We start from the raw sequence: 15815 nt of genomic DNA, 5'->3' as shown, positions 1-15815 counted from the left end.
TTTGTTTGTGCCCGCCTCTCCTCCTTGACTGTTCTGGAAGCTGGGGGAGGTGGGTAACTGGCTGGGACTTGGCAAGTTTGTTCTTTGAATGGATGAGCACTAGGGTTCCTTCCCGGTGAAGGTTGTTTCAGCCACAAAGCAATTTCATTCCACTGTTTCAGTCTCAAAATAAAAGGAAACGTCTATTGAAAAAACAAAAAACCAACACTCTGAGACGGCTTATTTTAACTCACTGTTTAAGGTGCAAACTATCACAGCAGGGAAGCCATGGCAGCGGGAGTCGGAAAGCAGCCCGGCACATCACAGCCACCAGGAGGAAACAGAGAGCGATGAAGGTAAGCCGGTTAGTGTTCTGCTTGCTCTCTCCATTTCACACAGCCTAGGATTCCCTGGCCAGAGAACTGTCCCACCAACAATTTAGATAAGTCTTCCCACTGCAATTAACATAATCAAGATAATCTCCCACAGGCCTGACCAGAAGCCCATTTCCCAGATAATTCCAGATCCTACCAAGTCGACAATTAATGCTAATCATCACACCTATTGTGATGGCTCATCTTGGTTGTCAAATTGAGTGGAGCCAGAATCCACCAGGAAACGCACATGTGGGCACATCAGTGAGATTTCCGGAGAGGATTAGATAACTGAGGGGAAAAGACCCTCCTTCAGAGTGAGTAATACCTTCCAACTTGTGGCTTCTGAGGTCCAAGGAAAACCAGCACTGCCTGCATTCCTGCCTCGACTTCTTCCTGAGCCAGAGCACCTTTCTCTGATAACATCAGATTCCAGCTCCTTCGGCTTTCCAGAACAGACTGAAGGACACCAATGATTCTCCAGCAGTTTTCAAGGACTTCAGCACCGGGTTAGGAGTGCAAAGCCATTCAGTTAGTTGTGTTAGGAGTGCAAAGCCATTCAGTTAGTTCCCAGGGCTGAATGCCTGCTGCATTCTCAGCCCCTCAGCATGTACACAATTGTTGGACCATCCAGACCTCTAGTGTAAGCCAGTCTAACAAGTCCCCTTTCTCCCTCTTTTGTCAGACACACAGACAGACAGACAGATATAGATATATAGATATATAGATAGAGATATATCTATATATCTATAGATATATCTATAGATATATATGCCTTTCAGAGCCAGTCACCTGAGGAACTTGTTTTTCTAAGTGGTCTCAAATTCTGGCCCTACTGTTTGGGGGACTATCACTTTGAATACAACTAATTTAAGAAGTACAGTTCTCTCTAGATATATATTTTTTCCATTCTGCTCTGCCAGATATGCCTATCAAAGGTCTCACCTCCAAATATTAATTCATTAATTTGGCCATCACATTAAAATTATAGCAACTAGGAAAAGCAACTTTCTTTACATTGTCACTCAAAATGTAGTCAATGAAACTAGAAATTTTTTTCAAATTCAGGCTCTACCTCAAAGCTACTGAATCAGAATTTTCACTTTGGAAGCTTTCTGTATAACACATAGGTATTGTAAAGACCTAGAATCAACCCAGTAAAGAATTCATAGAACACATAAGCAAGCAGACACATTTTGTTTATGTTTTAGACATGGTCATACTCTGTAACCTAATCTGTTCTTGAATCTAATCTGTTGCTATGTATTGGAGGCTAGCCCTAGACTCCCGCTCTTCCAGGATCATCCTCCGAAATGCTGGGATTACAGGAGAAGGCCACCATACCTGGCCTGAGCAGGCACTTTAAAACAACAACAAAGAACAAAAAACCAAAACACTGAATGCAATGTTAATATGAAGTATTTCATAAGAACCAAGAAAAAAGAAACTGTTTCTTCTTTATCATTGTTTTATAATAATTACCATACTGAAATAGTTTCATTTTATTTTTAGCTTTATATTTTCGATAAAACTATAAGGCATCAGGATTTATGTAAACATGTTATTTAACATTAAAAAGTTTCTATTTTGCTCCAATTTTCTAACACATCAGAAATCTCAACCAGTGGTATGTGCCTTTCAGATATTAAAACTCTTGCATAAAATGAGAATTCAGTCAATGACATCCCCAAATTGTTAGAGTCAGAAGAAGTTAGCTCCTCGCTGCTACAGGTTATTTCACTGAGAGACATTTCAGCCTGAAATTTGCTGAGAAGGAGGCCAGGTGAGTGCAAGTCCTTCTAAGCTCGGGGGAAGACCAAGAAAATGAAGCAGGAACAGCGGTAGCGCCTTCACTGGGAGGGAAACTACGGTGTGGGTAAGAGGACTTCCTGCAACTCCTGAGTGCAAGATGTAGCAGCTGCTTCTCTCATTTGGGGAGACTGGGGTCAGCCTCAGAAGTGCTGCCGCTTGGTGATGAGGTATAGTGAGGCCACAACCAAGGCTTGTTTTATGTTTGTCTGTCGTTTGTCAGTGTGGGACACTCCAAGGTGTCGTTCCTTTCTCATGTTGAAAATATTCAGGTAGGCTGAGGAAGGCAGTAGTCAGATGTCGCTCTGGATCAAAGCCAGGGGCTAAGAATTTCTGAGAATGTGGGGTCTGGGCCATGGGCTGTACAAACAAGTGATTTGGCCTTGGTAACTTACTGGAAGTTGACTCTTTGGGGACGGATCTTTATTTGTGTGCTCTCCTGGGGCCTCTGGCTAGAACTCGCTTGTCTGCAGGGGTGGTGTTGGGGGCGGATTCTTTGTTTATAATAATTGCCTAAGGTCAACTGCCTGCCTGAATTTCTGAGCCAGTCACCTGAGGAACGTGTTTCTCTAAGGTATTCTCAAATGCTGGCCCTGATGTTTGAGGGACTGTCCCTTTGAAAACAACTGACTGAAGTACAGCTATCCCTCAGAATCTACAGGGGATTCTGAGATATCCTGACTATTCCAAACCTGAGGGTCCCAGAGTCATCAAAAGATGCATATGATCAACACACTGCATCCTCTATACTTTCAGTATATCTAGAATAATTTTCGTAGTTATCCTTTACAGTTTATAAAGTCTTTCCATGCACTCCATCTCAACAAGGAACTAAACATTTTATGTTTGAACTGGATTCCAACAACACTGTGACTAATATTCAGACTACTGTGAGACAGCGGAAAGAGTGTGGATGGTGAGTAGCTCATATTTACTGAGCAGAGTTTTTATTCCAGGCACTAGGCAAACGTTGGTTCAGAAGAGCTAACCTACCTAGGATAGATGAATCTGCGGGAAATGAGAAGTCATGTTTGAGCCGGGCTGTCTGACTCCTGGGATCATGGCTGGCTTTACACCATGCTGTTGCTCCTCCTACAAATGACCGATAATAATGGCTTGATCACAATAAAATGCTTGTCACTCCCAAAACACTCCTGACAGTGAATCTAAATCTCTAGACTACACTCAGCCCAGTTTCCTGACGTTTCAAGACTTAGAGGACCACTCCCATGCACCTTGAGAAAGGAAAACTTTATGAATGAGCCCGGAAAGCTGCCTGTGGGTGTTTCAGCAGCCAGTCCTTCCTGTCTCTCATGGCGATGCTTCTCTGTGGATCTTGTACCACTCAGCACATTTGCTTCCCTCTGGTGTTCAAGTTCCCACTGCTCATTCACAAGTGAGTTTCTGGTTTTAATTTTCCCAGCACCTTTACTGTGAATGAGGTTGGCGTCTCCATACTCCCCAAATGGATGCTCTAAGCAAGAGATGCTCATGCTGAGGAACTGTTCCCTTAATCTTCTGTTGTGCTCCCATTAGCTTTGACTCCAACAGCCCAATCAGCTACAGAAAGGAGGTCTCCTATATAAACCATAGCAAAATAGGTGAGCAATAACTTTATTGGGTTATTACGACTTTGAATGAAATAAGAAAAAAGTTGAAAGGTTCCACATGTATCTTGTTCTAGCTGGGTAGTATCCATTTTCTCTAAGCCATTGTGTGGCTGCAACCTGCTGTCTGATGTTTTATTGAGTTCAGTATGTCAAAGGCTTCCAGGGAAAGATCCCAACGTGGAGGGATCAATGTCATTCCTTCAGGAGGGGTTGCTTCCACAAAAAGCTATCTTCTTGGGGACCAGGATGAACTGTATACCTAATGTTTAAACATGAGTAAAATCCTGGCTTAAGAACACACCAAGGCTGCCGGGCGGTGGTGGCGCACGGCCGGGCGGTGGTGGCGCACGCCTTTAATCCCAGCACTCGGGAGGCAGAGCCAGGCGGATCTCTGTGAGTTCGAGGCCAGCCTGGTCTCCAAAGCGAGTCCCAGGAAAGGCGCAAAGCTACACAGAGAAACCCTGTCTCGAAAAACCAAAAAAAAAAAAAAAAAAAAAAAGAACACACCAAGGACAATGAGATTCTGCTATCAGGGATTACACTTGGGTTGTTCAGGTGGTGATCATCCTCCCTGGAGCTGGTCTCTTGAAAAGGTGCAGTGTGTTAACCTTTCCTTCTCTCGCTTCAGCTGTGGAGTCCACTCAAGATAGGGGCTCATTTGTTGCATAGGTAGGGACATCTCTGGCCCTAAGTTAATCATTTGAACCAACTTCATGATAGCAGTTCAAAAGCATTTGAGCCTCCGCTCAATGTCAGACACAGTGCATGGGTTAGTTTGTAAAGTAAATACAATTGAATCAAGGTCCCCAAAGCTCAGAGGAGAAGGTAGACACTAAACAGGATTCACTGCACTGTTAATGGCACAACTATATGTCCTAGACACGATGTGGCCAAGCAGGCTCAGTAGTGTCTAGGTTGAATCCTGAGTGTTATTTTTCAGTCAGTGTTTCTCAGACCAGCATGTCAGGACCCATTCAAGCAGATCACAGCTGCAAGCCCTAGAGTGACTGATTCTGTATATACACCTGGGTGGTTCCTGAGAGTACACATTTCTAGCAAGCTTACTAGAGGTGTGGATACATACTTACCTGGCAAGGGAGATCTCATGATCATGAGGGTGATTTTCCTAAGGTGAGGCTCATCCATTGCACTACAGGTATGCTAACCCATGATTTCTCCAAAAGCAGGAAAGTCAACTGCATAATTTGTGATAGTAGAGAGTATTTATGCTCCACCACCAAAAAGAGATGTGGATGCTGCCAGTCTGTAGAGCACACACTGATAAACCTTTCTCTACTCCATGGCTTGGAACAGTGTGTTCTCTGTCTTGCCCTGGGTTCTACATGGGAAATAAGAAGAAAGAAGCAAGGTGGGCCCTCCAACTCATGAAAATGAACTTGAAATAAATGCAGGGCAGATTGGCACCATTGTCTGATGGTTGAGAATGAAAGTCTGGAGTTCAGGGAAATGTGCTGACGGTAGTTGTCAGTGGATAAGGAAGTGATGTGGCCCCAGAGGAGTTGTGGGATAAAGAGATATCCCCCTCTCTCTGTGTCACACACTCACTCTCTCTCTCTCTCTCTCTCTCTCTCTCTCTCTCTCTCTCTCTCTCACATACACACACACACACACACACACACACACACACACACACACACACACACACACTGTAGCTCCCTCTTCACTTTTTTCTTTTCCTCCTTCTCTCGCAGATACATATTTTACAATGTCTTCTGTAATCTTCTGTAATGTACAGTGCTGTTCCTCAAAGCATTCACAACATGTGTATTTTGTGGACTTTGGACGGCACCTACATTTTGGAAGTTCTTATAACCTTTCTTTGATCATGGATAGTGTGGTCCTATAAGCATTGCTCCTCTGGGCTGCATTGATTTCTGGCTGGTTCCAGAACCCTCTGTAGAAGGCATCAGTCTTGTTTCCTGGTAGAGAAAACTGGGCTGAGGCAAAGGGAGGGGAAAACAGTTCTAGAACCTAATGAAAGGATTAGAGAGAAAAGATGCAAACAAAAGCGGGATAGAAGTCTTGCCCTACAAAGAGCTGGGGATGGTAGTGATACATCTCTGTCTGATACGGCTGCCAATGAGCCAGTTAAAAGATCTTTTCATCAATACGGCCATTTTAAAAGATATTGGATGACAAGCATTTGTTCTGATGAAGGGGAAAGGTTTTTTTTTTTTAAGTCTCATTATTCCACAGTCTCTTCTTTGTATTTGTGGTGGTTAATCATGATCGTCAACTTGGCTGAATTCAGAGATGTCTATCAAATCAGTAAAGAAAATGTAAAAAAAAAAAAATGGTGTGCTTCTGAGGACATTTCAGGGATGTCTGACATGTGGAACAGAGGGAGAAACACCCTCCCTAAGTGTGGGTGGCTCCACCCAACAGACTGGGCGCTAGGATGGAGTCAAAGCGGAAGAAGAAAGAGACAGAAGTCTACATAGGCTCCATTCATTTTGAGAAAGTATGTCTACTGTGTCTGCCATTATCCATGAACATCAGACTCCAGCTTCTGAAGAAGCCTTTCCATGAGACTTACATAAGCACATCTTCCAGGAGTTTCTGTGGTAGGAAAGGGGACATCATTGATTCCCCTTGTTCTGAGGCTTGCAGCTTCCTGAACTGAGAAACAACCAGGTACTCCAGCTACCAGAATGCAGATGGCCTCTGCTGGATGGCCCAATCTCTAATCTATCATATAAGCCAATCCAATAAACTCTCATACACACACATATATACACATATATGTATAGATATGTATATGCATATGAATATATATGCAACATACTAATTGTTTCTCTAGAGAACTCTAATACAATATTCAGTTCTTTTCCCTATTGGTGATGATGTCATGGGCCTTACAGAAGAACCTAACTTTCTTAAACCAATGTAATTCCCAACTGCATTCTAAATACCTATCTTTATGACCCTTACCAGAGAAGCTTCTTTTTGTAGAATACAGGGGCTCCTATAGAGATCTACAAGTAGTTAAAATGCAGAGAATAAGTAACCACGGTGTCCAGCCTCAAATGGGACATCTAAAACATCATTCCAACACCTAAAACCCAGGGAATAACATGAAAGAGGAGAAGGAAAGATGCTAAGAGCCAGAAGACTAAGACGACTATGGAAAGAGAGTGTCCTAGACATGACAAGAATGTTGCACCCACAACATGGTTGCCTAAACAATATCTACACAAGATCTATCAGTCAACATGTCATCATGGATGGTGGGGAAAACCTCACGAGGCTCCACCCCTAAATGAATGAGCTGCTGGCAAGTAATGTTTGCTAAGAGAAGAACCAGTCTTCTCCAGGGACAAGCCCTCTGAGAGGATACCCAATCCCAAATGGTCAGCCCTAACACAACACTATATATGGTTATATATATGAAACATTAAATGAACCAAGTGCCATTTATACACACATGCATGTGTGTGCACATGCACATACAAACACATCACACACACACATTCAAAAAAGAAGAGGTCATGAATTTGAAAGCGAGCATGGAGAGCATTGGAGGGGCCGAGAGTGAGATAGTTACGTCTGAAATTCTCAACAGCAACAAAAAAGGAACCATGTATAAAGGAAAAGAAAAAGGTGACCTATTGCCACATCTGAAACCCACCATTGGAAGGGGATATGCATGGAAGCACTGGTCTGGGGGGTGTCCATGGCTAAATTCTATCAATTCTATATCTCAACGCTCTAATTGTAATGTGACAAATTAGGAGAGGTCCTCCAAAACAGGTGAGGAAAGCTGATGGTGCCAGTAGTCAGACCTTGTCCAATAAGATTAGTGTCATCATAAGAGGAGATTGGGACACTGACCTATAAGGAAGGAAGACCCTGTAGAGATGCCCTCAGTAGATGGTCATTTCCAAGCCACGGGGAAAAGCCACAGGAGGAACCAGCCTCCTTCATTGTGAGAAAATAAATGCCCCTTATGTAAGCCACCAAATCTGTGTGATTCTATTAGGCTATATGAGTTTACTAAGCTTAAGAGACTTGGGGAGAGACAGGTGGCAGGGAGGGGTTCATCAGTGACACCTGTGTGTGGACTCCCATTTCAAGAGTGAACTCTGAGGCTTTATGTCACTGACATGAATGACCTATAACAGGAAGTCCTAGACTGAGAAGTGGTTTATGAATTGTGGAAGTGGTCAGCCTGCCCTAAAGTTGGGGTGCCTGTGAGGCCATCTATCAAAGACACTGCAGCAGATAGAGAAACAGCATGAAATTTACAGACAAATGCTTGCTATAGAATAATTCAATATTTATAGAAAATGGGAGAGTCCCACGGAGAACTGGCGATCAGTTCTCATCAGTTAGTAGTATTGGATTAGACAACCCTCAGCATGCCTTCTAATGGCATGCTTCTCCTGGGGACACTACTGAGCTTGTTGGCTGTGCATCCAGTGGTTATGTAAGTGCCTTCAAGTTCATACACTAGTGCAGGCTGAGTGACAGCTGATTAAAGTGTGCTATGGTATGGATGTGGTGCCAGTGTGTCCCCCAAAGGTTTATGTTGGAAGTCTGGTTCCTAGTGTGGAAATATTAAGAGGTGGTGGATCCTTAAGGGGCAGGGCCTAGTGGAGGTAACTGGGTAACCGGTGGCATTGTCCTTAGAAAGGATGAATGTTGTTTATCCTTCACAGGCTCATGGAACAGGTGAGTTCTCATGAGAGTGGCCTCTTCCTCCTGTTGTCTGGCTTCCCATCTCACTGCGTGATCAATCCCCTACACACACACACACACACACACACACACACACACACACACACACACACCAATATGACATTTGCTATCATTTGACATACCCAAGGAGGCTCTTACCATAGACTAAATATGGGGTTGTCTAATTCTGAACTTTAAGTATCCAAAGCTATAAGATCAACTCTTTCTTTATAAAATACCTGGGTTCAAGGTTCAAGTATTTTGTCACAGCGTGCAACGCCAGATAACCTGGTACACTGCCCACCTTTTTTTGTTAACCTAGCATGGCTAGTTCTCCCAGCTGTTGCACATGTAGGTGACGGACAGCACCCACTGGAACTTCAAGACTGACCCTATGCCCACTCCCCTACCGGAAGCAACATTGTTCAATGTCCAATCAATGGAAAAGAGAAAAGAGTGGTGTTAGGGCCAGAGGCACCTGTAGGATTAACTGTGCCCTTCTTGGCTTCCTTGCCCTTCAACTTCTCTCCCATCAATCTGGCTTCCTCCCTTCCCTTTCACAAGTATCCCAAGCGAATGCCTTTCACACTAACCATTCCCCCTACACAATATCTTGCTTCCAGGCTGACCTACTGTCACATCTGTGATACATGGATTGAAGGAGCTGGGCAAGATCTGTGTCACTTTCATCTGTATAGTGACTAATACACGACACAAGAAAATGCTAATGTGGAATGACAGAGTTTGTGATCGATTTTCAATGTTCATGCAGTGTTCAGTGCAAAAGCAGGGTATTAGGACTCTCCAGCCATCCCCAGCCCACTTTGCTCTTTGTCCACAGCACGGAGGAACCCAGCTGAGGCTGATAACAATCACTGATCCATTAGGACTTGCAAAGAGCAGGGTGCTGGCTCTAAGTCACTGTGTTAATTACATTTGAGTAGCTATGACCATAATCCTGGAAAGAAACGACTTAAGATAGGAAGGATTTATTTTTGAATCATGGTCTTAGAGGACACAGCCCATCAAGGCAGGCAAGACAGAGTAGAGTTCATAGTGGAGGGAGGGCAGGTGTAGTAGAGTCTCTTCATACCATAATGGACTTAGGAAGAAGCACAACAGAGCTCATGAGACCAAAGCCAGGGGCAGGTATAATCTTCAAAAGCACATCCCTAGCTGCCCACTGCCAGAGGTTCTCAATACCCAAAGCCTGCAACATAGTACTACAAGCTATAGACAGTCAAGACATGAGCCTGTAAAGGGCATTTCATATTTAAACCATAATAGTCACTAGGATTTGAGAATGGTTGATGAGATTCCATTAGGAACTAAGAGTAAACTAAATTCACTTCCATTCAGGATATAGCTCTACTGTCTCATTAGAGGCTCTATCTTACAACCGAGCCTTGTGTGAAATCTGGGTTAGCCTAAAGAGATGGCCTTGTTTACGAAGATTAACTCTGGCATGTAAACACAGAGCCTGCTGGAAGTGGACACTGAAACTGTGGGGAAATTGAGTGGTCAGGGTGGAAGGAGACATGTCCTCGGGAATGACAAAGAGAAGGAACATCTCACACATGTGAGCAGGACCAGCCAACAGGAGAAGGGGTGGGGAGAAGCCAAGAGTCACCGGCAGCATGTGGCCCACCAGGAACACCATGCTCTGCCTTATGCCAGAGGCAGATGCTCCATGATGAGCGCTTTATGTCTAAGCCTTAGATACAAAATTAGACTCCAAGGTAACTTGGGAGAATCCTTCTTTCTTGACTCTACTAAAAGGAGGAAAATAAACTATCAGTGTTTTGGGTGGGGAGGACATGTCTTTTAGCAGAGAAAAAATCCACAGCTCGCCCCCATGGGTGTTTATTGCAATGCTATTCATACCAGCCAAAAACTGGAAACTGGCCAAATGCCCAACAGACAAGCATGTAGAGGGTGCCAATTCATAGAAAGGGGTGCCTGGAGGCAGCCGAAACCAAAACAAAACAGGAAACTCACTCCTCTTGTGATGAGATGGAAGCACGCACATCGCAGTATTGGGGAAAGGCCAAAGGTTATATAAATAGTTGACATTTCAAGTATTTTTTAACTCTTCCTGTCAACTTGTGACTATGAGGGAAATTTATCTTTCCACGGATGGTTATAAAAGGAGATGCTTTGAGCCACACGGCACTGCTTTCTACTTTCTTTCTTTGGAACAAAGCCACCACGGAGTTTACCCGCTTGCCGCTGAACTTTAATGTATGTCAGCAGGGCTGGCTGTTCGCCCCCAGGATGGGTGTGGAGAATGCTTCTGAGATAAAGAGGGGATCAGGCAGCCCAGCTCAAAGCTCACCTTGCAGGCCACCCACTTGGCCCTTCAAAGCAACCGTCAATGGAACAGGGTGGGGATGGGGACAGGGTGTCCCGTACCAGGCAGGGGATTCAGGTATGCATTCTTTGGACACTGTCATCTGACTAGCTAGGCTGCTGCTCTGAGTCTCCTATTCCCCAGCAAGAAAGCAACCAAGAGCCTCAAAGGTCAAGCTCCCTTCCTGGAAGGGTGATCACAAACAATAATGGTCCTGGAATTTGTCACTGCTCTAACAAAACATCTTATCCTAGGTAATGTGTGAAGAAGAGAGACCCTGACCCCCGATTCTGATGACTAGAATGTCCAAACAGCATGGAGCAATGTTTGGTGAGGGCCCCTGGTTGCAACACACATCAGATGGTATCTGACAGTGAGGAGAGAAAGGGTGAGCGGGAGAGAGATCACATGAGAGAGAGGAAATAAGAGAGCCTGAGGAGGAGAGAAGCTTGCTTTTTTTTTTTTTTTTTGGTAGCCCACTCTTCAACTCTTCAACTAATCTGCCCCCATTTATATTACTCATTTTGTTCATTGTGCTGAGAAATGCCTAACAGAAACAATTTAAGTGAGAAAAGACTTACCTCATTCATGGCTTCAGTAGGTTCGGTCCCTCATGGCGGGCAGTGTGTGGCAGAACAGAGGCAGTGTGTGGCAGAGCAGAGAAGCTCATATCATGACAGTCCAGGTAGTGGAAAATGGGGATACTGATGGTCTGCTGGCTTTTCTTCCATCTGTAAGTTTCAACATGACTTTTGTGAGAACAGATCATACTAGAACCCACCATTTACTGATGGATGGTAGGTAGGCACACTGAGAATCACATGGACCCACACTCCATGAAGCCTGAGATACTGCCTTAAAGGGAAGTTGGAATTGCTATTTCCCCAGGCCAGAGCTCTCCCCCTTACATTCACTCTAAGTTTTATTCTGACACTGTTGCTTGAGATCCTTACTAGGCTGAGCTGATGCCACACTATGCCCATCATCTACAGAACTGTGAGCTTATAAACTTTTCTCTATAAAATTACCCAGCCTCGGATTTCCCCTTCCATTAATGGACTCACGCCGTGGGGTGTGGTACAGTTTGAAACTCATGATTCCCAGTCAGTCGAGCTGTTTGGGAAGATCGTGAGGTCTAGTTCATGGAGATGGGTCATGGAGAGTTTCTCCCATGCTGCTTCTGTTCTCATTCGCTGCAGTCTGATCTGCCATGATGGGAAAAGCAATAGCTACATTTACCCACAGCCGGAGCCATGCTACCATACATTCTCCTCAATGAAGTATAATGTCCTCCTGATACCACAAGCCAAAATAAATCCCTTCTTCAGTAAGCTGCTATGTCAGAAATGTTGTCAAACTAACGAGAAAAATAACTAATATAAGTAAGAGGTGAGTAGCCATGCTTGCCACTCTGTCTGAATTACTGACCCACAGTCCTGTGCACTACATTATATTATTGAATAATTAGGGCCACAACCACATAAAATATATAAACCCTTCAAAACAATCCCATTAGGTAAGAATTATCCTGACAAAATTCCATCAGTGAGTCTGTAGACTTTGTTCAAGCTCAATTCATATGAAGAAAACTCTGATTTTGGACCTATTTCTGTCTGACACCAAAGCACAAGGCCTCCCTTTGCCAGGACAAATCATGTAGCCCCAACAGGATCATCTGCATGGTGCCCAGATGAGTTTCCCTCAAGAGTGATGGCCCTGTTGCAGAAGGTCCCAACGACTCCAAGCAGTTTATGGACACACAGAGATGGTAGCTCTTAGAGAAAGCACCTGATAATTGCTGTCTGTGCTAAATGCTCTACAGAGCCCCACAGTCTCCTTGAACTCCAGACTATTCAAATGCTTGGGGTCCCTTGGTGGTCCAGAGGGTCTATGCAGTTCTCCCTGTGAGAGGATTCCCAGGGCACCTTTGTTCTCAACATCACAGTCCGCTACCCAGAATCTTGCTGCAACACCCCTGAGGTCTTGAGAGCAGTGTAAATACCTGCATCCTACCTGTCTATCCAAGAAGCTTGCTCCTTGAAGACAGCATCTCATCCATGCTTGGCAACTGAAGCTGTCAATTCCAAGGCCATTGATGCTGTATAGTGAAGGCATTCTTATTGGTTCTACTTTCTTCCCACTTGGCCATCTCTCACCTCCATCGAGGATCCCTATGATGTGGGGATTCAGCTTGATCTAAGGGTAAACTGAAGGAGACCATTTGTATTCTGGATGTCAGTCACATCTCAGTGATTGGTACCTACCTTTTCTGTAAATGAATATTGATCTCCTAGCCCCATGTCCTCCAGCTGGATAAAGGGTCCTGTCTTCTTTTTGTCTAAGGCTTGAATCCATGATCTAAATGTCAGTCCAGAAATTGCTCCCCTTCTATCTGCCTCCATCCACTTGACCTATATTATAGTTCTGAATGACACCTGGTGTCTCAAGGCCCATCTGTAGGACACGTCCCTCCTTTGAACCTTTTGAATACACTGTTCAGTTGCATACTCACTGCCCTCTTCCTTCCATAGTATTTTGGATGGCTCTTCAAGCTTCCTAACGAGGTACAGTCCCCAACCTGTGGGTATCTCTGAGCTCTGACAATTCCCAAGACGGCATTCATAGTCAAACCCTCATATTCTCTAAAAGCAAAAAATCAAGAGAGAGGGAGAGACAAGTTAAAGTTCTGCTCAATAATGGACTTAATATTTTCTTTCCATGACTGTCCCTTTTTTCTACCTTGGATCTAGGACACATTGCATCACCTGAAAGTAAACAAGAACACCTTTCCTAAAGAGAGAAGGTATTAACGATACTAAAATCGAATCACAGAATTAGGCACAAAAGATAACTCGTGAGGTTATGTGTTGAAAGAACTGATTATACAATAAAAATAATAAAATAGCAAGGAAATGACAAGAGAGGCAGCTCTGAGTAGAGAAAAAAAAGATGGGTAGGTGCAGAGACCGTCAAATGGGTCACAGAAGCTCGGAGTTAAGTGGTCTTGAGACATCTCATTTCTCTGAGCTAAAACTGTAGCATTTACCTCACAGTGTACTGTAAGTATTAACTGAGACATGCATATAGAATCAGTGTGTACATACATGAAACATATGTCCAAGTGTATGATGAGGCAGATGCTTAAAAGATGCTTGTCTGGGGAATAAAGAAGAGGAAAAAGGAGACGATGAAATTAAAAAAAAAGATAGAAGATGAGATAACACAACTTTCCCTACAAAAATCTTCCATATACAGTCAATGCATCTTTGATTCAGATAGGCTGTCAATCCTAAGGACCCTGGGCTACATCTACACATGAATGAAGGAGAAAGAACATACCCATGACCGTAAAGCATAACTTGCTGTACAACTGACGTGTTCCTTGGCCAATAGAGGGCACAAGGTCCCCAAAGGACACAGACCCTCGGAGCACTGCTCTCCACCTGAGAGGACAGCTCATGCGTCTAGTCCAACTATGCTACCTTTTATCAAGCACGTTCCCAAGGGCTAGCTTCTCTCTTTTGCAGATATATGCACCCTCTTCATGAGTCTACACTGTCTAACAGAAGGAGTTTCCGGTATTAAGAATTTTGACACTGATTGTAAGGTCTCACTTTAAAAACATACTCTCCCTCACTGTCTTGCACACTGTGGAAGGTATGCTGATATTAAATCCCTCGTAGCTCTGCATAATTTTTACCACTTAAGTAATTTTATCCTTATTTCGGGTCCTTCTATTAGCCCTGAAACTTACGTTATTAAAACCATGAAATGCACTGGATGGAAATATATTTCATTAAGCAAAGTTTGTATGACATTAGTGGTTAATTAACTTGTAATTGAAATAAGGGACTGGGTTTTTCTTTTGAGGCTAAAAAGGACCTCACATTTTAGAGGCACATCTAAGCAGAACCCAGAGTTTATAATTGCATGCTAGCCTTCACATTCTAACCCCATGTATAATTTCATTAGAATATTACCTTTAATGAAGATGGGGCCCTGGATTTTTATGGCTGTAAGAGCCATACATGTTTGTTTAGATCCTTCTGGTTGTCTCTGAACCTTCTTTCCTGCTGTATCAAAGTTTAAAATGCCACATGCTCTCAACTTACCTTCCTACATGCAGGGATATAGGCTAGGACCTTGTTCCAGACAAGATGTAAGATGAAATTTCCTAGAGGCTTCCAGCAGAGGAGAAATGTCCCCTTGGTCCCTTGGACACAGTCACTAGAGTAACTGATTTTCTGGAGCCATGTCTGTATATTACTGGGGACAAGTATTAAGGTGAAGTCAGCACCCTGACGTTGATCAGGCAAAACTGGAAGTGCCTGGGATTTGGACTGGGAGGCCTTGTGGTCCAAATCGTGCAAATGGATGCTCAGTTTTCCAACTTGGATGGAGATGTCTCGTGGGCACCAGCCCTACCCCAGACTCTACCATTGTTCCATAGTGAGATCTTCCTACAGTGGCCTAGCCCATGAGCTCACCTTGTACTCTTTCCCTATCTGCATCCGGTCTTGCACTGGCTGCCCTGTGGTCTCTGTGACATCCACCATGCCCTGAAGACTCAAAAGGACAAATATCTGTGATCTCCATTTTTACATGGAAAAATCAACCTCAAAAAACATAGAACTCGATGGGATCCCTCAGTGGCATCCTTAGAACCTTGCCCCAAAGACACACAGCCTGGGTCCCAGCTGACTGAGCCTAGGTCCTGTTGCCTGGCCCCTTTGGCAGGGCCACTGACCTCCAGCTGAAAGGTTCCAAGCTCTTCCTTAAAGCAGCTTGGTGTTTATGTGCATGCTCCTCTGTGACTTGATGTGTGAGTGAACTGACCTCAGCTACCAAGCTTCAGACCACTGTTGCCATGTGAGAATGCGGTCCGTTTCATAGTACACTGTTGCCCTTACCGGTCAGTGTCTCAGCTATGCTTCTTGATCTGTAGAGAAGTTGGATGGGGTTTTCTAAAAAACACCTGGTGTCATCTAACTCCTT

The 15815-nt window shown here is 44.0% G+C and overlaps 1 non-coding gene across 1 annotated transcript; it reads left to right on the top strand.

The window, feature by feature from the left end:
• Positions 1 to 4852: 4852 nt before the first annotated feature.
• LOC128109209 (U1 spliceosomal RNA) lies at positions 4853 to 5010 on the top strand. The gene has a single exon (XR_008217747.1). It is a non-coding gene; the product is annotated as a U1 spliceosomal RNA (small nuclear RNA).
• Positions 5011 to 15815: the final 10805 nt, after the last annotated feature.

Source organism: Peromyscus californicus, unplaced genomic scaffold (assembly GCF_007827085.1).
Source record: "Peromyscus californicus insignis strain IS unplaced genomic scaffold, ASM782708v3 Scaffold_13__1_contigs__length_99412109, whole genome shotgun sequence".
Lineage (NCBI taxonomy): Eukaryota > Metazoa > Chordata > Mammalia > Rodentia > Cricetidae > Peromyscus > Peromyscus californicus.
This window is presented reverse-complemented; position numbering and strand designations above follow the sequence as displayed.